Genomic DNA, 26,037 nt, shown 5'->3' with positions numbered 1-26,037 from the left:
GTACAGGAGACTTGGGACGAGTAACAGGGGAATGGGGAGGTGAACGCCCAGCCTCCTTTTCCCCAGGGGTAAAACAGTGACTCTGGTTTCCCCCAACCCCGCACCCCGCTGCCAGTGGTTTATGTGACTGCTCGAAAGAGTCTGCAAACACAGTATACCCTACTTTCCACCAACCCTCGGTAGTAAGATGAGGCCCTGAAACATAAACCCTTATATCAGATGCCCGGTAAGAGGCCTAAGGCCTGAACTAAAGTAATGGTCAAGACTTTGCTAACATAAAGCAAAGTTAAGCTGTGAGCCAGAGGCAGGCCCTGCTCACAGAAGCTGGCAAGGAAAGGACTGATGCAAAAATATACATACTGAAAAGGTACTGGACACTAGAGATATAAACATATTCTAGGATGGTACCAGAACACTCCAATACTCGCACATTCCACACAGACAACAAGGAACAGGTTGACTCATCCTAAAGACAGGGGCAAAAGGGTACTATGATGGATAGAGTTGTTTTGTTCGAACTAACATGTACAGGGTGAGAAGCGGCACCTTACTGCGTAGAGGGGTTGCACCTCAATGCGTCAGGAGCGATGTGTAACTTGTTTGTACCTGTGTATAAGAATGCATCCCTGAGTGGATGTCTTCGTCCAGCCTAGGGGGCAGTGGAGAGTCCCGCCACTGACTGAGCTGCGTCCTTTGTTAGCAGGCACATATTCATAGTATGTCCTGTAGAGTCTGTGGGAAACTATTACTGCGCTTTGTTTGACAATAAGAAAGAGTTAAAAGAATCAAAAGAAGCTACTCAGCCCTGGACTGCTCCCACCCCGCTTGTAGGGGGGCAAGCAGCCGAGAGACAACCAGCATAGGAACAGAATAAAACACTGAAAACAGCTGTAAGAAACCTAGAAAAAAAAGAGATGTGCCGTCCCCTGTTATAAATAGTTGTGGACAATAGCAGGCTTCAGGTAGCTATCCTGTGCCTGAAGAATGGGGACAGAAATGGAAACGGTGGCCCTAGCAAAATTAAAAGATGAAATGGAGTCCCCTGCATTGCAACCCACCTTATAATAAAAGCCAGGTTCTGGTAAAACCTAAACTGGGACCTAGACTGGTGCCAGTCAGAACGGGATAAGTAAGTGCACAGATGGAAAAAGTAGCACACAATACTTTCACTGAATTGGTAAATCAAATGAAGGAAAAAATGGAACAGTTCACAGAGTACATTACAAGATAGGAGCTGTGCAGGAGAGTGAATAAAAAGGAATTTCAAAGTCAAAAACTAAAAGTGAGCAGGTTAACACCTAAAATTGATGCATAACATATGGAGTTGTCCAAAAACAGTTAACTATAGGAAAAAAATGGCACTCCTGCAATCTGTTTGGCATGCAAACAAAAACAACAGACACTGGGGGAACAAATTCAGGTTTTACAAGAGCACATAATTACCCCCACTCTCATCTCAGAGCCAGGATAAAAACCCAGGGTGCAGTTTCCCAACGGCTTTTACTCATGGACCCACCCTCCACACTCAGCTAAAAATATAACCTTCTTTCTCAAATATTTTTACATACCAGTATGTTTTCTTTTACATCCTTTATCAATTTGCTAAATTTGCTGCTGCTGCCTGTACCTTAAGAGTTAATCTCTCTTGGCTTAAGTCTCACTACCTTCCTAGGTTTCAGAGTAGCAGCCGTGTTAGTCTGTATTCGCAAAAAGAAAAGGAGTACTTGTGGCACCTTAGAGACTACCAAATTTATTAGAGCATAAGCTTTTGTGAGAAATGCATCCGATGAAGTGAGCTGTAGCTCACGAAAGCTTATGCTCTAATAAATTTGTTAGTCTCTAAGGTGTAAGAAAAGTACTCCTTTTCTTTTTACCTTCCTAGGTAGGTCTTCGCTACCTGCCTCGTCTCACTTCGACTCTTTCTCTGTTTTAAAAGTTAAAAGTTATAGTTTTTACAGAAACCTCCAAAAGATAAAGCAATTGAAAACAGAACAAAAAGAAAACAAGGTAAAAACTTTAAATAAATCCAGTAAATTAATTATTTTAACCCTTCAGGAATGCAACTGCTGGAATTATTCCTAACTTTCTTGAAGATATTGTTGCCAAGCAACAGAAATGCACACTCTGCTTCTCATCCTAACCACTGACTGAGATTTGAAACATGGGCTTTCCTTATTTCCAGATAGCAGAGTTTTAAAATAAAGTTTGATATAAAGTAATAAAAATGCCTTAAATTACTAAATTAATACATGAAATTTGGCAAATAACTTGATATCAATTTTTATTAAAAGTTTTAAATAACAAGGTAATAACTTGCTTATTTAAATGTCTAACCCTTTTGTTTATTTTGTATTTTTGTTTGCCTTAGTTTGTATAGTTATAAATAGAACTCTGGCACCATTTGTTTTTATTTGTTTGTCCTTATGTCATGTATGTTCTGTGTTGTGAGTGTCACGTGACTACTTTTTATTATTTTTATTTTGTTGCAACAAAAATCAATTTTATACCACATATATGTGGTACCACATTATTTTAATATTATGCCTGGGGAATAACCATCATAATATTATTAATACCATTTGTTTTTTCAAAGTTCAACAAGGTCTCAGTTATAAATATATGTACATATATTTCTGCCTCAACAAATAATGCAATTGCAAACAAAAAGAATTCTCTTTTATTAATCACAGGTTTTTTTTAAGCTTTTTTGATTTGTTATTCAAAGAAAAAATGTAAGGGGAAACCCTCAACATTCAAGTAAAGATAATATTAACAAAAAATGTAAATTTCTTGTTTGGGCTTTTTATAAACTTGTTTGCACTTTTAAATATAGTTATAAGACTGTGATAGCAAAAATGTTTAAAAACAACAATTTATGCATAAAGCTAACCAAACAATTTCAACAGGTTTCCACGTTTCCAACAGGTTTCCACCTTTGGCTCCCAAACACAACAAAGCTGCATGAAAGTTTAATACCCTCAAAGTATTTGCCTAGACCTGTATTTAAAATTTATTTTGGTTTAATTTTATAGTTGGTTTAATTTTATACACTTTTCTTTTGTTATGTTATGTTAATGGGAAGCAGTGGTTGTTAAAGTTTGTGCTTCTAAACAGTTAACAAGAGTAAAATTGGTATCACAAGCAAATTAACTCTAAAAAGCTTGGTAAAAATTATGTTATTGACTCTTTTGCTAACACAGAATGTTCAGCAGGGAAAAAAAAAAGCAATACACCTTCTCACAGAAGATTGTGAGCATTTATTTTCGCAGTTAAGCATTACATTTAGTATAAAATATTAGTAATGCACCCCTAATGAAAATGAATGTCTATACAACAATTACAAAAGTATAGCTTGTGTTATAAAAGACTCGGACCCTATTACATTGTAAACAAACTAAGTTAAACTTTGTATTAAGTTTGGGTTACTGAATACAAAAACAACGAACAAAAAACTTTACTATGTTAACTAACAAAAGTTGTTTAAGTTGCATCCCACAGACCAAAGACACCAGAAGATATCACATCACAAAAACCTCAAATTATATCAGTATACAATGAAGAAACCCCTCAAGCATCAAGAAAAGAAAAATGAAATGCTTTATCAATAAGAGACTGGCCAAATACACTTCAATCTACCATATATGAACAATTAAGTTGGCAATCAGCGAGAAATCACTGTCAGTTAAATTGAGTTTGGGTACCGTGTAAAAGCAACTATTATTGCTGTATTATTGTTGTAGTGTTGTATTATTGTATTATTGTTGTATTACTGTATTATTGCTCTATATCATTTACAATGTGCATAACATTGCTAAACTGTTTAACCAACGCACAGGTAAAAATTAACAAATGAATGGCAGCAAACAACGTGAAGGCACGAAAAAAACAAATTGGTAAAGAAATTAAGTTACACAGTAACTACAAACTGGGGAAACAAATTTCCTGTTAGTACCAGTCATAATTTGGGTTACTGACACTGCATCCTAATTAAAGCACGTTATTCAAAACAATCTTGTTCAGTGTCTGGATACCAATACTACATCCTGACACAGTAATATTTGATAAATTGGTTACTGTCCATTCAGTAGGTTATCTGGAAGACAGCATCCATAAGAAACAATTGGATCTACGTCAACTACTGGTGATTCATAGAGCAGTTCAACCAATGGAACAGAGAAGCTAGCCACTTCTGTTTCCTGCCCAGTGAAGCTTATCAGAGGGTGACAACCAGCAGTAAGGGTAATCTATAACATGAATGGATAGTACTGTGTAGTAACTAATTACAATATATTTATATATAAAGGCCTCAGTGGTAGTGTCACTACTCCAAATTTCTGTTTTACCTCTCATTTATATAGCACTGTGGGACACATTATCATAATCCCTATCCCAGTATTTCAAAACACTCAGCCTACTACTAATAATGATAGAGATGGTAACTGTAATTGCCCTAATAAAAGTGGGTTGCTATCTGCAGTACCACAAGGGACAAACTACAACACCAGATGGGAAAAGAATTGTTATGCTTGGATATAAAGTGCTGTAATATGTACACATACATACTATACATATATGCCTGTATATACTAAAATATATATACCATATCCATATTACTTATATATATTAATTATTTGGGAGTGCCTCTAAGACTCAATTATAAAACTATGTTCCCCAGTTGAGGTCCCGGGCCTAACATCTCAGGCCCACCATACGGGACTAAAAATAACTGGATGATAAAATCTGTCTCTCAGTTGTATGAGGGAATGTCCAGACTAAGGGACAGATGGGGCATGAGTGTATGGATGGTAAAATAAGGTAACCACATAACAGTGTTTAGCCCACTGGGTTAACTTTAGTCCATGCATTATGCTTTTCTGGGACGATGGGTAAACATCCTCCCCATAAAAACACAAAAAGTGGGGGAATGTAGTAAGATGAGGCCCTGAAACATAAACCCTTATATCAGATGCCCGGTATGAGACCTAAGGCCTGAACTAAAGTAATGGTCAAGACTTTGCTAACATAAAGCAAAGTTAAGCTGTGAGCCAGAGGCAGGCCCTGCTCAAAGAAGCTGGCAAGGAAAGGACTGATGCAAAAATATACATACCTAAAAGGTACTGGACACTAGAGATATAAACATATTCTAGAATGGTACCAGAACACTCCGATATTCGCACATTCCACACAGACAACAAGGAACAGGTTGATTCATCCTAAAGACAGGGGCAAAAGGGACTATGATGGATAGAGTTGTTTTGTTCAAATTAACATGTACAGGGTGAGAAGCGGCACCTTACTGCGTAGAAGGGTTGTACCTCAGTGCGTCAGGAGTGATGTGTAACTTGTTTGTACCTGTGTATAAGAATGCATCCCTGAGTGGATGTCTTTGTCCAGCCTAGGGGGCAGTGGAGAGTCCCGCCACTGACTGAGCTGCGTCCATTGTCAGGGAGCACATATTCGTAGTATTTCCTGTAGAGTCTGTGGGAAACTATTACTGTGCTTCGTTTGACAATAAACCTGGCCGGGTGCCTTTGTACCTTATTGGAGTCTGTGCTCATTGGGGGTTCTCTTCCAGTCTGCTGTGTCAGCTATCTGTGCACAGCCAGGCAGCACACGCACACAGCTGACTGTTATCAACGTTGAACAGAGCAGAGCACCACACCGGTGATGTCTGACAACACCCTGTACCCCTCTGCCAGTGGTTTATGTTTAATTGCAGCTTGTGCCTGCTCGTAAGAGTCTGCAAACTCAGCCAATCCACCCACTGCATCCACCTTTTTGTCCCACAAATACTGTTTTATATCATCACTGCACATATTCAGGAATTGTTCCTAAGAAACCAAATCACACATTTCTTCAAAGCTTGTAATGCCTTTTCCCCTCACCCACTTGTCTAACAAATCTCTCATTTCGTTTACATAAGCCACATTACTCAATCTAGATCCCCTTTTAAGACTCCTGAATTTAACCCTGTAGGTTTCAGGTGTAATCTGAAACTGTTTTAAAACCAGTTCCTTAAATTTAAATTTACCATAGTTTGAAGCATCATCCATTGGCATCTTATTGAATATGTCCAGAGCTCTCCCAGTCAATTTTGCTACCAATGTGGTCATCTTTTGATCTTCAGGAATTGCATGGAGGGTGCACAGTCTCTAAAAGGTGATGAAATATTCAGCAGTATCACTGGATTCACCATACTGTGGACATAACTGTTCTCATTTGTGGATTTTTGGGGAAGTGGAGCCAGCTGCTGAAGGGTTTTCTCTCTTCCACACCATGACAGTCAGTTCATGCTTCTGGGCCTCAATCTGGGCCTGTATTTCTCTGTCTTTTAACTCCAGGGCTAGCCGCCTCTCTCTTTTCTTCTCCTGCTGAGCATCTTGCTGTGCTAGCCTCTGGGCTTCAATTTCTTTGTCTTTTAACTCCAGGGCTAACCTCTGGGTTTCCATGGCTCTTTTGTGAGCAGCGTCCTCCCTGGCTGCCTCTGCTTCTTTAAGCTTCATTTGAAACTCACGGTTCTTTGCCTTCTCTTCTGCTTCAGCATGGCCAGCTATAGTTTTGTAGTTGCCTCAGTGGTAGTCATTTTCCTGCTTTGTTGTGTTAATTTCCTCACCCGAAATAAACAAACAGAAAATAACAAACCAGTAACCACTTTGTCTGTTCTCCAGCCACCACACTTAAAACTCACTTAAAATCACTACCAGTGTCTCAAAGCAATCAGCTATGCACAGATCCTGCCCAACTAAGGCACTGTGACGGGTTTGGTCACAAAGACTCACTTGGGACTGTCACCTGGTGCGCTGAGACTACTAACAAGCCTGTTTTCTCTGCCAGTTTGGACCTCCAGAACCTTGCCTTGTTGAGCCAGACATGCCAGTCTCCTCCAACACAGACCCAAGGTCTGAACCACGCACCCCAAAGCTGCAGACTTAACTGAAAACAACTTAAGAAGTGCTCCTGTCTCCAGCACCCAGACAGCAGCACCCAGACCTCCAGCACCCAGACCTCCAGCTCCCAATGGGATCCAAACCCCAAATAAATCCATTTTACTCTGTATAAAGCTTATAAATTGTCCGCCCTCTATAACACTGATAGAGAGATATGCACAGCTATTTGCTCCCACAGGAATTAATTACTTCCTGTGGGTTAATAAAATAACTTTTTGCTTATTAATTAAGTATAAAAAGTAGGATTTAAGTGGTTCCAAGTAATAACAGACAGAACAAACTAAGTTACCAAGTAAAATAAAGCAAAACATGCAAGTATAAACCTAATACAGAAGGGAACTAAATGCAGGTAAATCTCATCCTCAGAGATGTTCCAATAAGCTTCTTTCACAGACTAGACTCCTTCCTAGTCTGGGTCCAGCAATCACTCACAGCCCTGTAATTACTCTCCTTTGTTCCAGTATCTTTCAGGCATCTCTTTGGGGTACAGAGGCTATCTTCTGAGCCAGCTGAAGATGAAATGGAGAGGCTTCCAGGGCCTTTTACATTCTTTCTCTTGTGGGCGGAAACCCCTTTGTTCTCCTGTGCAAAATCAGAGTAATAAGATGGAGTCTGTAGCCACCTGGGCAAGTCAAATGTCTATGAATGATTCAACTTGTTGCAGGCCGACGCCATTGTTTACATGTTAGTTTGAATGTTCCCAGGAAAGCTCAGATGTGGATTGGCATCTCCCAAAGTCCATTGTCAGTTAAATGTTTCTTGACTGGGCACTTACTGAGAATAGTCCTTTCTCAAGAAGCTGGCCAAATGTTCACTGAGGCTACTTAGAATCAAACACATTGGGATATAAGTACATAGCCAATATTCATAACCTCAAATACACAAATGATACACACATACAGACAGCATAATCATAACCAGCAAACTACAACCTTTCCATAGACACCCCACTTGATCTCTCTGTACAAGACCTGGTGCAACCATAGGAGCGTGGTTGCAACAATGATCTATATGGTCACAGTTTATGTCAATAACGTCACACCTCCGAGTCATCCTCTGCCTCTGGGTCCCCCTCTCTCTCCACATCCTCGTCCAAGATTTCCTCCTCCTGGCTTGGTCCACTCTCGACTGGCATGTGAGCCACCGAAGTATCCACAGTGGTCTTTGCAGTGGAGTGTGGTCACCACCAAGAATCATGTCCAGCTGTTTGTAGAACTGTCAGCTCATGGGTGCAGCACCAGAGTGGCGGTTTGCCTTCCGTGCCTTGTAGTAGACATTCCACAGCTCCTTGACTTTGACCCTGCAGTGCAGTGCGTTCCAATCATGGCCCCTTTCTGTCATGCATCATGAAATCTGTCCATAGGTATCATAATTCCTATGGCCAGAGCGCAGCTGGGACTGGACAGTCTTCTCTTCCCAAATGCTGATGAGGTGCAGCAGCTCGACACTGCTCCAAGCTGGGGATCGCCTGGTGTGTGGAGCAGGCATGGCCACCTGGAAAGATGTATTGAGACCACTGCATGCATCACGGAGTAAACAGGAAGGGGACTTTCAAAATTCCAAAGGAATTTACCGGTGGGGCTGAGCGGGGCTGGCGGCTGGGACCTGGCAGGCAGCAGCGTGCCATTAAAAATTGGCTTGCGTGCCGTCTTTGGCATGCATGCCATAGGTTGCCGACCCCTGTTCTAGAGGCTGAGGGCCAAATTCTGCTCTCAGTTCTTCCAGTGTAAACCTGGAGTAACTCCACTGAAACAAACTTGCTTTGTATTTACTCTAGAGTAAACAGGAGAAGAATTTGGCCGCTGTGTATAGTCTGTTGCTGCTGGGACTTGAACCAAGGACTATCGAAGTGAAAAGCAGTAGATCTACTGCTTGAGCTAAAGATGTATTACCAGCAGCTGTTTGTCTTTTTGTTGACTTGGAGGCTTGCAAAATGGATACAAACATCACTGTGTCTATTATTCTTATATGGACTGTAGCTGGCTCCCTGAGGCAAGTGGCTGTTCTTGACCAAGAGTCACAGGCACTCATAGTTGGTGGGGTTAGTGGCAATACGGTCTGACCAAGAAAGACTAAATAATGGGACAAACATTTGACAGGAGTATTGATGGATACACTTGTTTAGCATAAATATGAATTCACTTTGCCATTGTGAGTTCAAAGATTTGACTTGAATTCAAACATTATTGGGCTCATCTTTTGCTTAGGAAAGAAGGGAAGAGAAGGGTTAAGTTTCCACCCTCAGTTCTTTTCGACTTCCGGGCTCCTGCTAAATCCCATGTTGTCTTCCTCTTTATCAACACCAAATTTCAGCCTTTCTTCACTGTCCCAATTACTATAACCAGGGCATGGAAAAAGGGTATCTCTTACCTTGATTTACAGAAACCTCTTTCTGGCACTCTTGTCATATTTTCCCTCTAGTTTTTTAGATTCCCTGCCCTAAAGGATTTGCATTTTGTTTTTCTGAGATTGCAAGCATGCAACACAACAGCCCTCGAATACCAGTCAGTATAGAAATATTTAGTAAAAAAAAACACTAACAATAGTTTATTCCAGTCCCTGATGATAAAAATCATCTTCCTGTTCCATCACTCTGATTACATCATTTGGAAAGGTTTATTGGTTTCCTTTCTTTTGCCACATCATATTATGGATTTTAGTCCCTGGCACCTGGAGACCCTACACAATCTTCCTTCTGCCTACATTAGGGTCTTACTTTATTTTGTCCTCACCAACAAGGCTTTACATAATCTTGCTCTTGCTTTAATCTCCAATTTCATTTTCTTCTATTCCACTCAGTTCCTATGTTTCTCCCAATCTCTCAATTTTCCTGTTCCCTTTCTCTCCTTCTCAGCTTCCCATTTTTTACCATGCTGCTTCCTGGACTTGGAACAATCACATATTTTCTGTCCATAAAACCTCCTCTCTCTGCCTTTAGAAACCATTCCACCCAAGAATCCTTCCTCCCTTCTCCTTCTCACTCATAGTCTCTCTGTGCATGCTATTCCCTGCTATATTGTCCCATCTTTCATTTTGTTCATCTTTTTTGCACTATAGGCTCTGAGGCAGGGAACATGGTTTATTCAGCGATTGTAAAGCACCCTGTACTTGTACATGTTTGGTACTAAGAGTGCTTTTAAATAAATAAAAAATAATAATACAAAGAGAAAATAATGCTTAATGTTCTAAAGAGATGATGTGGGCACTGGACCAATGTTTAGCCTTATTTTGTGCAAGCTGGTAATGAGAATGATCATAAAGTGAGAAAGAAAAATGTTAAGGGATTGATACCTCCCTGATGGGATAGGTTGCACCTTCTTTCCTAGTGTGGGCAGGCAGCTATGCCTAGAGAGATTCATACTTTGTGGAATGTAGGTGATGTTTCTACCTCCACCTGTTGCAGGGGTTCTGCTAGGGAGAGCTGATTTAATTTGTGATCAGAACTTCATAGGAGCCCCAGGATGATCTGAATTAGTACAGCTCTTTGTGGGTGCCTTGCAATGGGACAATCCCACTGGGTGAACTTTCCACTGCCACAGGTTGCAGCCTTGGGCAAGGTATTCTAGGTCTCAGTGGATTTGAAATCTTTTTTTAGGACATCAAGAAAAGGAATAGACTTTATATGTACACAAGCACATATATAGAACCAGTTATACCTGTGTAAATCATTATCACTCTGACTGCAGTGGAGTCACTAGGTTAACATTTGTGTAAATGATATCAGAATCTGGTCCATACACTAACTATGTATGGAATAGATTTGTGTGTTATCAGAGTTGCCATGCTTCTGCGCTTGTTTGCATTCAGACAGTAAGTATTCTTAGGCTGGTGCTGCTGCTGAAATAATTTGTTCTGTGATGATGTAAAATGGGCACTTGATGGCAGTATTTCACTTGGATTTGCCTTAACTCTAGTAGTTCTATTAGATCATTAGTTTCTATCATAGCCTTAGGAGACCTCTAGCCATTTCTGGGGGAGCTAGGAAGTAAATATAATTTACACTCAATTCTTGTTTAGCCCACATCATATAATCAAACAATATTCTTCTATACATTTCATTTTCTTGGCTATTAGTATTATCCTTCTGTCTTGATCTTTCATTAAACATATCTGCTCAATCACAGAACACTAGTGACTGTGTGCTTGGATAATGTCAATATATGAACTATCCCAGCACAGCTGATAACATGTCTGTGTTAAATTTATTATGACTGGGGTTAGGCTTATTATGTCAGCACTAGTCTTAAGTAATCATTGCACTCAAGGGACCAGATCTTTGGCTCTGATACAGCCACTTGCATTCCTCTGGTGGTGCAAAGAGATATCCCCATGTGGTGCAGCAAAGCTAATATGGCTGGCTTTGTGCCACCATCCCTAGAAGATCCCAGCATAGGGAAGGGGAGGGGCTAAAGAACTGCTGTCTCTGGTGAGCCCTCCGGGGTTAATGCCAGCTAGTATAAATTAGAGCAGGTCTGAGACTGCTCTAACTTGTGCTGGGGACTGAATCAACTCCCAGTAGACCCTAGGAAAAGGAGTGTGTGGAGAGTATAAAAGTGGCATACAGCCATCTTTGCATTCCTTCTCCACCAAGTGCATCTCAGCCAGACCCAACTATTGGAAGTTCAAGGAATATGCCCCCACCCCCAGAGGGGTAGAAGAAAGGGGGATGCTCCTTTTCTCTTTCTACCCCTTTTACAGTTGGGCAGCACTAGTCTAAGCCTATTCTGTAAGTAAATTTCCATATTACATTCTGAAACTGGTGTGGGGTGGAAAGGAGACAGATATTTTCAGTCCTCTATTAGCAGCAAACTTGATCCATGGAAAAATTTGCCAAGTGCTACCTGTAATGTGCAGATATAAATCACAAAGAGCCATGCTTTAAGCACCAACTAGAGAACTCCCTAACCAGGAAGTTCCTATATTTATTAAGCTCACTGCTGCAAAACATCCTAGTCCTCCCCTCTGGTAACTGTGGAGAACCAGGAACTTTATAACCACACCACTTCTCTCTTTCTTTATAATAAAAGATTAAAACTTAAATTATAAACCAATGTACCCCCCACTTAAAATAAACTTCAAATTACTTAAAATTGTTTATACTACTATTTCCCTTTACCAATTGCATTTAAATAGTCCTGAGCAGTATTCTAAAAGATCAAATCTTTGCGGGGGTGGGGGGGTTGATCAGTCTTCCAGACCATTATTCTCACTTCAACTGAGTTTGTGCATAGAGTTCCTTGTGGAGAAGATTAATTTCTGACAGAATAGCTGAAGGTCCCAGATTTCTCTTTATTGTGCTGGAAAATACTGAAAATGAACCTGACTTCCTCTGCGGTAGCCTTTTGGAGTCTTCGCTAGATAGGATCTGAGAGTTTCTGCCAACTTCCAAACAATTTCAGCTGTTGAGCCAAACGCTGTCCCCCAGTCTCAGCTCAGGTAGTGTTTTTGTTCTATTTCAAACACTGAAGTTTTGTTGCTGCCAAACTTTTACTTCAGCATCCATTTTTGAATTTCCTTCAGGTAACGCCACTTAGGTTTTAGCTATTTGGTGCCATAGGCATCCTTGGTCATCTTCCCATCAGAAGTTCTGCTGGAGACAGGTCAGATAAGTGCTGTTGACTGATATATCAGGAGTGCTTTATTTGGGTCCACTGAAATTTGTAGACGTCATCTTAAAGACAATACTATTTTCTTCACTTTCCATTGCTCTGGGTTAATGTGGACTATTAGTGCGATGTTCAAAATCAAAGTCTTGTGCAAATGCTAGGAATTGGAGGTAAATTGAGACCTATTATCAAATATGTGCACTTCAGGAACTCCATGCCTTGGAAATACTGACTTTAGTTTCTGGATGACCTGTGCCGAGAAAGTCTGTGAGTACAGCCAAGCCAATATATTTAGGGAAGTAACTGACTCCAGTAATGTCCGTGTCCTTTCCAGAAAAATAAATCTGTGGCTAGCCGCTGCCAAGTCTGTCAGGTAACTTATCAGAGAGTAACGGTTTTGGCAGGGTTTCCCCCCCTTCTCATTCCCCTAATTACTCAGAGCTTTCTAATAAGGTCTCACTTTGCTTACCCAGACTGGGCCACCATACAGATTGTTGTGCTCATGCCTTCATTTGTTTATACCTTAGTGTATCTGATGGATTTTGGAGAGCATCTGTTTCTGGAGTACCATGGGGATAAGAATGCACCATCTTTCAGAAGCAGGCCATCAGCCATGTGAAGATCATTTTCATTTGACCAATATGGTAGTATGTCTGTTGGAACATGATTCCTTCAATCCTACCCCTCATCTCTAATTTGCTGAAGAGATGCTGGAATTAATGCCAGATCAAGGTCAATGTAGACTTAGAACACCGCTCCTAAACTACATGAAGATGTGTCCACAGTTACTACCACTGTTGGTTAGTTTATTGAATATTGTGTTAAAACAGGTGGAGATGTCAGTAGTTTTTATTTTATTAAATGTGTTTTTTGTTGTGGGCTATCCTAGATCCACCTATTGTGACCATTAAGGAGATATCTTAAGGGTTTTGATAGATGAGCTAAATTTGGTAAGAATTTCCCTCAATGAACTGTCATGCCCAGGAATTTTTTTACAGCAGAAACACCTTTGGTTCAGGTAAAGTGAGTAATGCCTTCAGTTTACCTGAATCTGTCTGAATTCCCTGTTTGCTAAGTACATGTCTGTGACAGGGCATTCACCTCCTGAGTGCCTCCTGGCAGTCAAGTGTGGTACTGTAATCTTTTCCCCACTCCTGGCACCCCTGTGGGTTGCCAACCTTGCTAGGCAGGTCGTCACTGGTTCATCCCTCTGGCCAACTCACACACAAAAAATGGACCCCTTCCAGGATAGCAAAGAGTTCACCAAACTGTCTGTTCTCACGTGCGTCTTCAGCCCCATCTCTTGGCTTCTTTAAATCTAGTCCTTTGCTTAGGCTTCTAAAGCAGCCTTGCCCTCTTCCCAGGGTTTAGGCCGCTTTGCTTGTGGGGAAACCCGGGCCCACCCACTACTCTGGGTTCCAATTTGGGGACTCTATAAACAGCATCCACACATGACTTCCTTTAATTAGTTGCTGCTACATTCCCTGGGCTTCTCCCCACCTGGTCCCTTCACCTCCACTCACTACCTTAGGTTAAAATTCTAAGTCTTCTCTCTCTAGGGCCAGTAAATGCAGCAAGTTAAGCTCCTTCCTCAATCATCTTTTCCCAGCCTTGAACTGATCTGCTCAAGCCCTGCAGCTTTTTAATCTGAGCATTCTTGGCTCTGACTGGCTGCTTCCAGGCAGCCTTTCTAGGCAGGCGTGTAGGACCTATCTTTGCTGCTCCTTTCGTGGGATGGGGTGTACTAGGATCAGAGGGCTTCCAGCAGGGGTCCACAAAGGGTCAGGTAGACCCCTTCACAATGTCCTGTAAATTGTATCTGCTACTTTCCAAACTCACATTTCTCATGGAATGAGGTCAGCTTGTTGGAAGCATAAAATTGTATGTAGTTGCCCATCCTGTTCACTTTTATCTCTGCCATACATCAACTCATCATCTATATGGCAAATACGCCAGGCAAATGCAACATGATCTGATTGATTCTTTTTTTGGAAATGTTCTGGTGCTGAAGATTTCTCAAATGAAAGATAATTGAAACAGTACTTCCAAACAGAGTGGTGAATGTAGTGAATGTATAGATTCTTTAGCAAGGGGGATTTTTCCATTAGACATTGGTACTACACACTGGTCAGTCAGTTCTTCTATCTGGAAAATAACCCCCAGGTCTTTCGTTCTCAGGTTTTTCTTTGACTTTCCCCAACAAGAGCATAGGGATGCAGTGTGGGGCTGAAAGAGCAAAAGACAATTGTTGATGGCAACCATTTGATTTTATACTCCCCTAACAGCTTTCCTAGCCCTATGAAGACGTGTGGATACATCTCTGATATAGTTTGATTTTTGCCAATAATGTATTTCTGTTTCTCTCAGAGATGGGGCGTTGTCAGTCTGTTACATATAGCGTTTGATAAAGAACTTTCCATCCTTATCCCAGTTTTTCAATCTATTGTTAGTATCCCCACAAAATTTATTTGGTCTTTGCAGATCTCCAGCCTGGGAAAAATTGTAATATTTTTTGGAACTACAGTAACTGCAGCCCCAGTATCAATTTTGAACATAAGGTTTTGACTGTTTAGATTTATGCCAGCGTTGCCTGTTGCCTGTTCTATTGAGGATACAATTCCTATAAGTATGGACTCATTGTCATCTGAAAACACTTTTTCTTGGATTGAGTCCAATACTCTTGGGGGCCTGCATGCATAAAAAAAATCTCATTTTTTGACATTTCCTAGATTCTGCCTCTCTTGCTGGATGTTGTTGCGAGCTGTGACTTGACGTCTTGCCACATTCACAGCTTTCCCAACCTTTGCTCCTATTAAGATTTTTTTTCCCCCTTCCATTCTCTAGTTATGCACTGTTCTTATGTTGTGAATTGGGTCTGTCTGCTCCTTTCACACTTGTCTCTTCTCTTTACTGTGTCAGTATTTTCTGATGCAGTCTCCCCGGTGCTGCTAGCATATAAGTCACATTCCTGGTTCTTTATGGCTTCTTGCATTCTTGCTTTTGCTAGTATGAGATCAGAGTCTAATTGAAGCTTTGCTGATACATTGGTGTGTTTTCTACCAACAACTATCCTGTCTCTTATTAGTTCTTTTAACATTCCACATTTGCAATGTTCAGCAAGACTGTGAACTGCAGTAATAAAAGTCTCAGCTGTTTCCCCTTGTTCCTGGAACCTTGTTCCTGGAACCTTCTATTAAATTTGGCCATTTCACATATAATATTCTGTCTGCCTATGAACTAGGCATCAAAAGACTTTCACTTTAGCATATACTTTCTTTTCCTTACCAGTGAGGGGTAGGGCATAAGGGGATATCATCCACAGCATCACTTATGGCAAGTATTAGGGCACTGACCTGGTATTCTTGTACTTTCTCAAGCAGAAGCCATCCAGAATTGCTCAAATCTACAGATCCAGCCTGGTCAGCTGTCTGAGTTGCCAAAATCAAACTTCTCTAACATGGTCATTTATATGAAGGGCTCCATTACTGCCCTGAGACAAGGATCTGCCTCCTTTCTGCTGCTGCTGCTGCTTTCACAGGTCTACCCCATGATTTTTCACTTTTCCTTAATACCCACTCATTCACCTCCCTGGCACTCTGGGGCGGCTCTTTCTTTCTGGATTCACTCACTTCTAACACCATTTAGTGTGAGGACACAAAAAGCCGTGATTTAAGCAGCAAATAGAGAACTCCCTAACCAAGAAGTTCCTATGTTTAAGCTCCCTGCTGAAACACAGCCTGTTCCTCTCTGGTAACCATGGAAGACCAGGAACTCTGTAACCACTCTGTACTACCAACAAATGCACGCTTTTGTGGTGAAAACACATACTCCTCTTAGTGAAATTCCACACACTCCTCTTAGGAAAGCTGTGAACTTTCAGGCATTTGCCCAGGTGGATATTTTCCTTCCCTACTGCAATCTGCTTTTTGCAGTGAATTGGGGAGGTGGGCAGGGGGATGAGAAGTATTTAGTTTGTTTTTTCCAGGGTGTTTGGTCTTTCTTCTCTTTGTTTTTTGCTAAGTGTTGTTTTTCTTTAGTCTCATTCCATCATATGAAATGGCTTTGGATGTTTAGCAAAACCTTGCCTATTTTATATTCTAGGTGCTTCCGTGCTTAGTATGGATGTTACTTACATGTTCCTCTCATAAAAATAAAAATTTCTCAGAGGATGGAAAGTAGAAAAAAACAACAACTCAGGGCTAGGTCCTCAGTTGGTAAAAAAAAAAAAAAAATTAACATAGCTCCACTGATGCCAAGACCAGCTGAAGATCTGATCTAAATAATTACTTAGAGATCGGCCCACACCTAAATCCTGATGTTGAGCACCTCAAAGTGCAGGCGTTTTTGAGTCCATGCTTTTGATTTGGGCCATCGCTAAGTGTTTTAAACTGCTGAGGCTTGAGTCCAGATATCCCATAAATAAGAGCTTCGAACTTGCTCCCAATTTCACAGCTGATGTCTTTGTCCAGCTGAATTATTCCTCTCTTCCTTTGAAATGCTCTGTAATAAATTAATAATTTATGCTAATTGAAGCGATATCGCTCGGAGCCAAGCTGATCAAATACGAAGGTTGCTGGGCCCTCTGAAAGCAGTTGCTGAAATCCTAATGGCCCCCAAAGAGATCAAGATCTATTTGTGTGTAGGGATGGGCAGTTCAGTGATGGGAAGAGAGTTAGGCTGATGGATATTTGCTCAATTTTGTCCCTTCTCCCTCTCCCAAAGGAAGGACTGGGAGTAGCCAGAATCCCAAAACACAGAAATACACACAGTACTGTTCTTTAACAGGTGGGTTAGGTTTCTGAAGTGTTGATGGGGATGGTTCCTGTTTCTTTATTTACTTCTTCAGAGCAATGAATCAGATTGTAGACCCCAAAATCTCCTGTGGTTCACTGGATCCACGCCCCTTAAGCCTAAAGGGCTGCATCCTGTTTTATTCTCTTTATCATCTAATTTTTTTCATCAAATACCCCCAAGAGATGCTCTATTGACTACCTCCCTTGGCTGACTAAGTGCCTAATTGCTCTGGTTTGGCTGTGCCTTTAAGGCAATTTTGTGTAGTGGGAGCTGCAGAGCAGTCTGGTCGGCTTTGAGATGATGTGTTACAGAAGTACTCAATAAGAGTGAGCCCTGTATTTGTGTGTGTGCTATATATGGGCTAGCTACAAATTTTCAGTTTGAACAGAAAATTGGGGATTTGATTACATATACATTTTTGTGGAAAGTGTCTGCTTTCCTTGACATTTTTTGATAAAGGGTTTCAGTTTGCTAATGAAAAAAAAAGTTCCATTAAAACAGCACAAAATTCAGTTTTCAGCCAAAAAGCCTAAGCTGTCCCTTGAAAATTGAATCAGAAGTTAAAAATTCCTCTGTGAAACAGATCAGATGCCAGTAGCTGGTGCTGAAGAATATGCAGCAAGACCCATATGTAAATCTGTGGTAGAGATCATCCTCGAATCAAGGGATTGTCAATGATGATGATTGTTCCTGGGGTCTGCAGGAGCAGTAAAACTGAAGAAGCTATTTGCAGCGTGCCTCCTGGAGTTGGAGAGAGAAGCTTATCCTGCTAGGAGCAGTCCCTGTATTTCCTCTGATTTCCAAAATACTGAACCCCGTTGCAGCCTGCAAGTGCATTGGTTTCTCTGAAAATCAGATCCAGTTGTCCCTAGATTTTGCAGTGGGCATGTGAAGGGGGAAGGTTCCTTCCATTCCTCCAGCACTCCCTGAAAGAGGGCTGAGCCTCAATGGGGAAGCAATCCTCACAGCTGGAAATCACTGTTTGAGACAGCATCTGTTGAGCATCCTCAGCCACCTAGGACTGGATGTTATTTCTTCCAGTCCTCATATCACTTCAGCTGCCCTCTCTCACTGGCCAAAAGAACTCATTATAAACCTCCTCAGAACCTTCCGGAATTCTGCTCTTTGATGGGATGGGAGCTTGACCAAGATTTTCCACAATGGGTGCCCACAGTTTGTCTCCTGAATCCATATTGAGGTGCCTAAATAAGTGCCCTGATTTTCAAAAATGCTGAACACTGAGGAGCTCCCCCTAGACCCTATGGGAGGTGCTTGGTGCTCAGCATGTCTAAATATGGACTCAGGAGCCTCATATTAGGTGCTCACTTTGGAAAAACTTGACCCATGACTTTGGATGGTCTCTATTCAACACTTGCCATACTACTGGATGCTGCAGAAGTAATATTCATAATTACTGATATTTAATTATATACTTTTGGTACAGGATTCAGGGCCATGAATCTGAGTATATAGTTAGACTTGTTACTGTAACACTCACCCCCCCAATTTCCCTATTGATTTTTATGCTCATTTGTTGCATCTTGTCTTAAATTTGATTATAAACTTTTAGGCACGGGCAATATTTTCCTGTGTATTTGAACAAAACCTAGCACAGTAGGGCTCAGATGCTGATTAGAAACTTTCTGTACTACAGAAATAATAATTAATGAATAATAAATAAATAACATCCTGATCTTCTAGGCCTTTTAAAGGTAAGTAGCCTAGACAATATTCTCTGTGAATGCACCCAGTCTTTGTTATTTTTATTTTATAAACATAGCAAGACATCTGTAGTGTCAAAGTCTTGATTCACTGAAGTTGTAATCTCCTTTATGCTAGTTGGATTGGGAGTTAGAGACCGTCATAGATACACCAATAACCTTGAAAATTGAGAGTTTACCTTGAATGTTACAAGCAAATGTATTAAACAAAATGATAAAAAAGTAATAAGGCTAAAACAATGGGCCAAATTTTCAGTGCTCACCAAGCAACATTTGGTGCATGACCTGAGGGCAAGGCAAAAATGGCAGCATGCTACCTTTGTGCTCCCCTGGGCTGCAAGGGGTAGGGTTAGCCTCTGATTTAAATTAGAGCTACCTCAGGGCAGCTCTAATTTATGCCACTGGGTAGTGGCTCCCCCAGAGGTCATTACATGGCTGGGAATCATCAGAGCACAGTCACACTCTGGCTACGTTCTCTCTCTGCTGTGTCCCCACCATACCTATACCACAGTCTGCAAAAGGGAGGCTCTCTATTATGCATCCATACCTATACCACAGTCTGCAAAAGGGAGGCTCTCTATTCCAAAGCAATCCTCAAACTGCCTGGTTAAATCAGTTTACAGTGCCTCTTTGCCATCAAAGACATGCAAAAGGGCTGTAGCAGGACCAATGATCTGGTCCAAATAATCTGTATAGAGATTGTGCTGAGCTGCAAAATTCAGTTTTGAGTTAAGATCTCAATTTCAAATGCTACAGAGTTGCAGGATGTTTGAACCCAGAGCTTTCCTTTGGACTTCTCTAGTGATAGCCTCAAACTTCAGAATCAGGTTTTGGTTTCAAAAACTTCCTTAAAATATGGGGATGTTTGGCTCTGTGGTTTTGGCTCAGGCTTATCTCTAGTTTTGATACATTAGACAAAATATAATAAAGGTAAAATACACTTAATGGAAATCACTAAGATTTCTTCCTACTCTTCACGTGTCCCAATATGATGACCATTGATCTTCAAAGTGTAATTTTAAAAGTATGTCAATGAATCAGTACTCAAGCCACTAGTTGCATTATTTATGCAATCAATAATGAAGGCCACAAAGATGTTAAAATGAGTATGTTTGATGGTTGCTTGGGATCTTTGGGGAGTTAAAGGCAATAAGAAGAGAATTTCAGGATACTAGAAGAGACCAAAATCAGGGTTCATGAGAAGGGGCATCTCACTTACACTAAGATAAATCAGGAATTCAGTGAAGTTACACCAGTGTAAAACCAATGTAAGTGTGATCTTTGGGCCAGATTCTGATACCTTATCACACCAATAGTCCCAATGACATCCACGGAATGACTCATGGAATAAGGTACTATTTAACATAATATAAGGGTGTCAATGTTGCCCAGATCAGGCCTTAATCTGCTTCCTCAGTTTGCATGTTCTCAAACAGGCAGCTGTCTCATCCCTGTAAAGTCCATGGAGTTGCCACTTTTAATACAGAATTCCTCCTTTTAAAATTATTCAGCGAGATGTGTGAACCCTTCACAAATACTGAAAACACTAATCCCACTAAAACAAACACAAAAGTACCTCATTAAAAACATAAGGTAAATCAGCTAAAAAATAACAGGTTTGAAATATGGTAGTGGTGTAATTGTTGTAATGTTCATAAAGGAATGTTCTTGAAGGATAAGCTTTTAGTGTACTCCAGGCAAGTTACCCAGGAATGTTCTGAATGGAGAAGAGTTAAGGTGATGCTGCTTAAAACTAAGGGCCTGATTCTTAATCACTTTACTCCAGTGTCATGTTGATGTCAGCAGAGTTATACTGGCACAGACTGGTATAACTTGCTAGAGAATCAGGCCCTAAATATGGAGTTCAGGCTTCTGTGAACCTCTGAAGTATTTTTTTGGATTTGTAAAGTTCAAAAAACTAGTTTGAGCTTACTAACCATTGAAAGGAAGTACGTATACCAGCCCAGAGTCTCTGAAGCATAGGTGCTGACTCCGTGGGTGCTCCAGGGCTGGGTGGAGCAGTGGCGGGAAGAGACAGGATGGGGGTGTGGGCTTGGGGGAAGGGGACAGCTGGGGGTGGGATCTGGGGAGAAATGGGGGTTTGAGCACCTTCTGGGCTGGAGGAAGGCGGCGCTTATGCTCTGAAGTGTTCAATTCCTGCTAGGCACAGCACAGAGGGAGTGCTATCAGGGAGCAGGTTATGGCTACCTGATTCTCCATATACTTCCAACCCTGGGTGCCAGTTAGAACAGTCTGGGAGCTCATCTACTGTGCACTAGATCGCGTTGGTCTCCAAAGGACCATACACCAGCTGGGATTGTTGGAGCTCATCACTCTCTGGCCATTTCCTCTTTCTATCTCTGCAGCAAAGGTGGTGGAGAGGGAGGTATAAGAGCCACGCAATCTCTGCCTGCTAGGGATGCTCCAAAGAGGGAGATATCCCCAGAGAGAGATTTATGGTCATTCTCTGCTGTTTTTGTACCACATAAGCCATGCAATTAAAAAAAAAAGGAGGAGTAGAGCACATCAGATAATCTAGCCCATCATATTTATATTTACCCTAGAATTTCTCTCCCCTTTCTTCTGTTTCCTCTTTGTCACAGCTTCTCCATGTGGGACTCTCATTCTGTTAACTGTCTGCTCCACCTTTGTCTCCTTTTTTCCCCACCTTTGGCTCTTTTCCACCTCTCTCCCCCTACTGCAAGCAAAATCTCAAACAACATTCAAGTTAAACTTTTGAACCTATGATGCCCAATTGATTTCATATTGGGAAAAAAACTAACTTACCTTGTCCTAAAAATGTATTGCTAGTAAATACATATGTACTGAGAATACCCATAGTATAATACAGAGTAGATATGAGTAACTGAGAAGAGTATGCATAAATAATGGGCATGAAATTGTGGTTCAATTATTAATAGATTATCACTATCAATAAATAAGTATATAAATCTCACATGTTTACCATAAATTACATCCATTAGGTCCTGCTTTCCTCAAGCACATAAATCCATATAGTCTGAACATACATAATATATTTATGGATTTAAAGGAACTGGTGAAATAGTTCTCTTTGAGGAGATAATGTTTTGGTCAATAGTTTGTTAAAATGTTTCAAATGAAGCAAATGGACTTCGAGGGTATTATTTATAGAGGCTCAGGAATGCAACGCAGAAAACAAATAAAATATCTTGTCAGCCAAAAGAACACAAAACCACTAACTTCAAACACTGAAGGGAAGCCAGTGAAAAACTGACCTTGATATTTTGGATTACTTTGCAGCTTGAGGATCTTTGAGATGGAACCTGGGTGATCTCTGAGAGTTTTAACATAAGGGACAAGCTTAGGAGCATGACCAAAAAACAAACCACCCCACCTCATTTTAACAGCCTTTTTATTGCAAATGTAGTTTTTCCTTTGTCTTAAATCCAATGGCATGTATATTTGGCAGCATCCTGCTAAACAGTCATCTTCCTGCCACACACAATTTAGATTCACAGATAGATTCATAGATACTAAGGTCAGAAGGGACCATTCTGATCATCTAGTCCGACCTCCTGCACAGCACAGGCCACAGAATCTCACCCACCCACTCCTATGAAAAACCTCACCCATGTCTGAGCTATTGAAGTCCTTAAATCATGGTTCAAAGACTTCAAGGAGCAGAGAAGCCTCCCTCAAGTCAAACATGCCCCATGCTACAGAGGAAGGCAAAAAACCTCCAGGGCCTCTCCAATCTGCCCTGGAGGAAAATTCCTTCCCGACCCCAAATATGGCAATTAGCTAAACCCTGAGCATATGGGCAAGATTCACCAGCCAGATACCCAGGAAAGAATTTTCTATAGTAACTCAGATCCCATCCATCTAATATCCCATCTCAGGGGATTTAGCCTATTTACCCTGAATATTTAAAGATCAATTACTTACCAAAATCCCATTATCCCATCATACCATCTCCTCCATAAACTTATCGAGTAGAATCTTAAAACCAAATAGATCTTTTGCCCCCACTGCTTCCCTTGGAAGGTTATTCCAAAACTTCACTCCTCTGATGGTTAAAAACCTTCGTCTGATTTCAAGTCTAAACTTCCTGGTGGCCAGTTTATACCCATTTGTTCTTGTGTCCACATTGGTGCTGAGCTTAAATAATTCCTCTCCCTCTCCTATATTTATCCCTCTATATCATATCTCCCCTCAACCTTTTTTAGTTAGGCTAAACGAGCCAAGCTCCTTAAGTCTCCTTTCATAAGACAAGTTTTCCATTCCTCGGATCATCCTAGTAGCCCTTCTCTGTACCTGCTCCAGTTTGAATTCATCCTTTTTAAACATGGGAGACCAGAACTGCACACAGTACTCTAGGTGAGGTCTCACCAGTGCCTTGTATAACGGTACTAAAACCTCCTTATCCCTACTGGAAATGCCTCTCCTGATGCATCCCAAAACTGCATTAGCTTTTTTCACAGCCATATCACATTGGCAGCTCATAGTCATCCTATGATCAACCAATACTCCAAGGTCCTTCTCCTCTTCCGTTACTTCTAATTGATGCGTCCCCAACTTATAGTTAAAATTCTTGTTATTAATCCCTAAATGCATAACCTTACACTTCTCACTATTAAATTTCATCCTATTACTATTACTCCAGTTTACAAGGTCATCCAGATCCTCCTGTATAATATCCCGATCCTTCTCTGAATTGGCAATACCTCCCAGCTTTGTATCATTTGCAAACTTTATTAGCACACTCCCACTTTTTGTGCCAAGGTCAGTAATAAAAAGATTAAATAAGATTGGTCCCAAAACCGATCCCTGAGGAACTCCACTGGTAACCTCCCTCCAACCTGACAGTTCGCCTTTCAGTAGGACCAGTTGCAGTCTCCCCTTTAACCAATTCCTTATACACCTTTTGATGTTCATATTGATCCCCATCTTCTCCAATTTAACTAATAATTCCCCATGTGGCACGGTATCAAATGCCTTACTGAAATCTAGGTAAATTAGATCCACTGCATTTCCTTTATCTAAAAAATCTGTTACTTTTTCAAAAAAGGAGATTAGGTTGGTTTGGCACGATCTACCTTTTGTAAAACCATGTTGTATTTTGTCCCATTTACCATTGACTTCAATGTCCTTAACTAATTTCTCCTTCAAAATTTTTTCCAGGACCTTGCATACTATTAATTTAGGGCACAGGATGTGTCCACCTTTGGATCAAATAGCTGATATTTAATAGCTGATATTTAATATTTAATAGCTCTAATAGCTGAGCAGAAGGGTGAGGACATACCTCATAAATTTAGATGCAGGGACAACGGGAGAGAAGCAATAATGACCTCCTTCATTATAATTTTTGTAAATTATACAAAATATAATTACAAATTACCTTCTGTCCCTGACAGAAGCACGGACATTCTTGGGTTCTACTCCAGCTTATCAAGGAGGAGCACCATATGGTCGTATCCTATCAGTGCATAATAATTCTGTTGGACAAGAAGCACCCAGAGTTCTTTGAAGAAGGGACTGCTCCTCCCTATGTTTGTACAGTGCTTAGCACATTTTGGGTTCAAACCCCTGCTTTGCCTGGTTTGGAGCAGGAATTTGAACGTGGGTCTCCCACATGTCCATTTAGGGCATTATTAGGTTTAGTCAATTGGCTGGTCTCTCCCTCCCGTACCCCCTCTATATCCTGGACCCCTTGAGAATTTTCATTGAAACATGTTTCTGCAAAACATTTTGGTTTTGACAAAATAGTATTTTTTTTAAATGGAAATTTTTTTAAAATTTTTGACCAGCTCCAGTAACTATGTCACACACCAAGTTGTGGTGTTTTTTCATTGTACTAGGCAGTTCATATAAAGCAGCAAATATAAAATATTCACCTGTAACTTTGAGTACAACTAATGATATAAAGTTCAGTAGGAAAAAGCATGTAGAAAATTTCACTTCTATAGTTTCACTCTTATTTACTGCAGCATGAGCTGATTTTCTGTAGTCTTTTAACATTCCATGGGCATAGTGAATATTATCTGACATGGCTGGATTTCTGCAGCTGTGACTGTGGATGTATCTAACTGGAAAATTGCCCAATGGGCTGTTGTAGGCACATAATTGACCATTTAATCTCTGAACCACATCTGAGCTGTGATAGGAGTGTGTGATTCTGGTTTCTTTAAAAGCCTTGCATGGCTTTTGTCTGCAGGGTTATATAAATCCATGAAAAGCAGAGTTATAAAGCAATAGCAGGATATTCCTCCTTTGGTAGTTAGAAAAAGCTGTTCAAAAACACAATGGCAAAATAAAACCAAAGAATATCCCAAATAAAAATCTATGGCATTGTGATCCAGACTACGGGCTCAGTCCTGAACCAATGCAGTTGATGGGAGTTTTGCTATTAATTTGAATGGATGCAGGATCCATTGGACTGTGTTTTTCAAGGCCACGTTTAAAGACCTTTTGTCTAGCAGTAATGCTGCTACAAATTATGTTGTACATTAGGAGCTTGATTTACAAAAGATCTTAGGTTTCTAATAATCACTGAAGAGCTTAATTTTCAGAATCAGGCCACACTGGGATTTGCAACCCCCTGACTCAGCTGCTCCTGGACCCTGTAAGTACCTAAACTCATTTGGGATTTAAATTTTTGCAGTAAAAATTCCCTAGATGCCTATGTTTCGCCTCTGGGCATGAGCACTGCAGCCCTATGCCAGGTGTCCAGATACATAAGCCTCAGAGTTATGCATGAACAAATGGAAGATAGGTGTTCCTTCAACTAACTTGCCTGTGAGGCCCAATTCAGTAAGCATGCTCAGAGCTCGCCTACCAGACTGGGCCCATATAAGTAAACTTACATGAAAGAGGGGAGGGAGGAGAAACTCCCTCATAACTTATAGCCTGGTGATCAGGCACTTACCTAGGTTGCAGGGGACTTCTGGTTTAAATCCTCCCTTCACCAGATGAGGAGAAGAGATT

The sequence above is a fragment of the Dermochelys coriacea genome, chromosome 5 (genome assembly GCF_009764565.3).
Source record: "Dermochelys coriacea isolate rDerCor1 chromosome 5, rDerCor1.pri.v4, whole genome shotgun sequence".
Taxonomy (NCBI): domain Eukaryota; kingdom Metazoa; phylum Chordata; order Testudines; family Dermochelyidae; genus Dermochelys; species Dermochelys coriacea.
Note: the sequence above shows the minus strand (reverse complement) of the source record.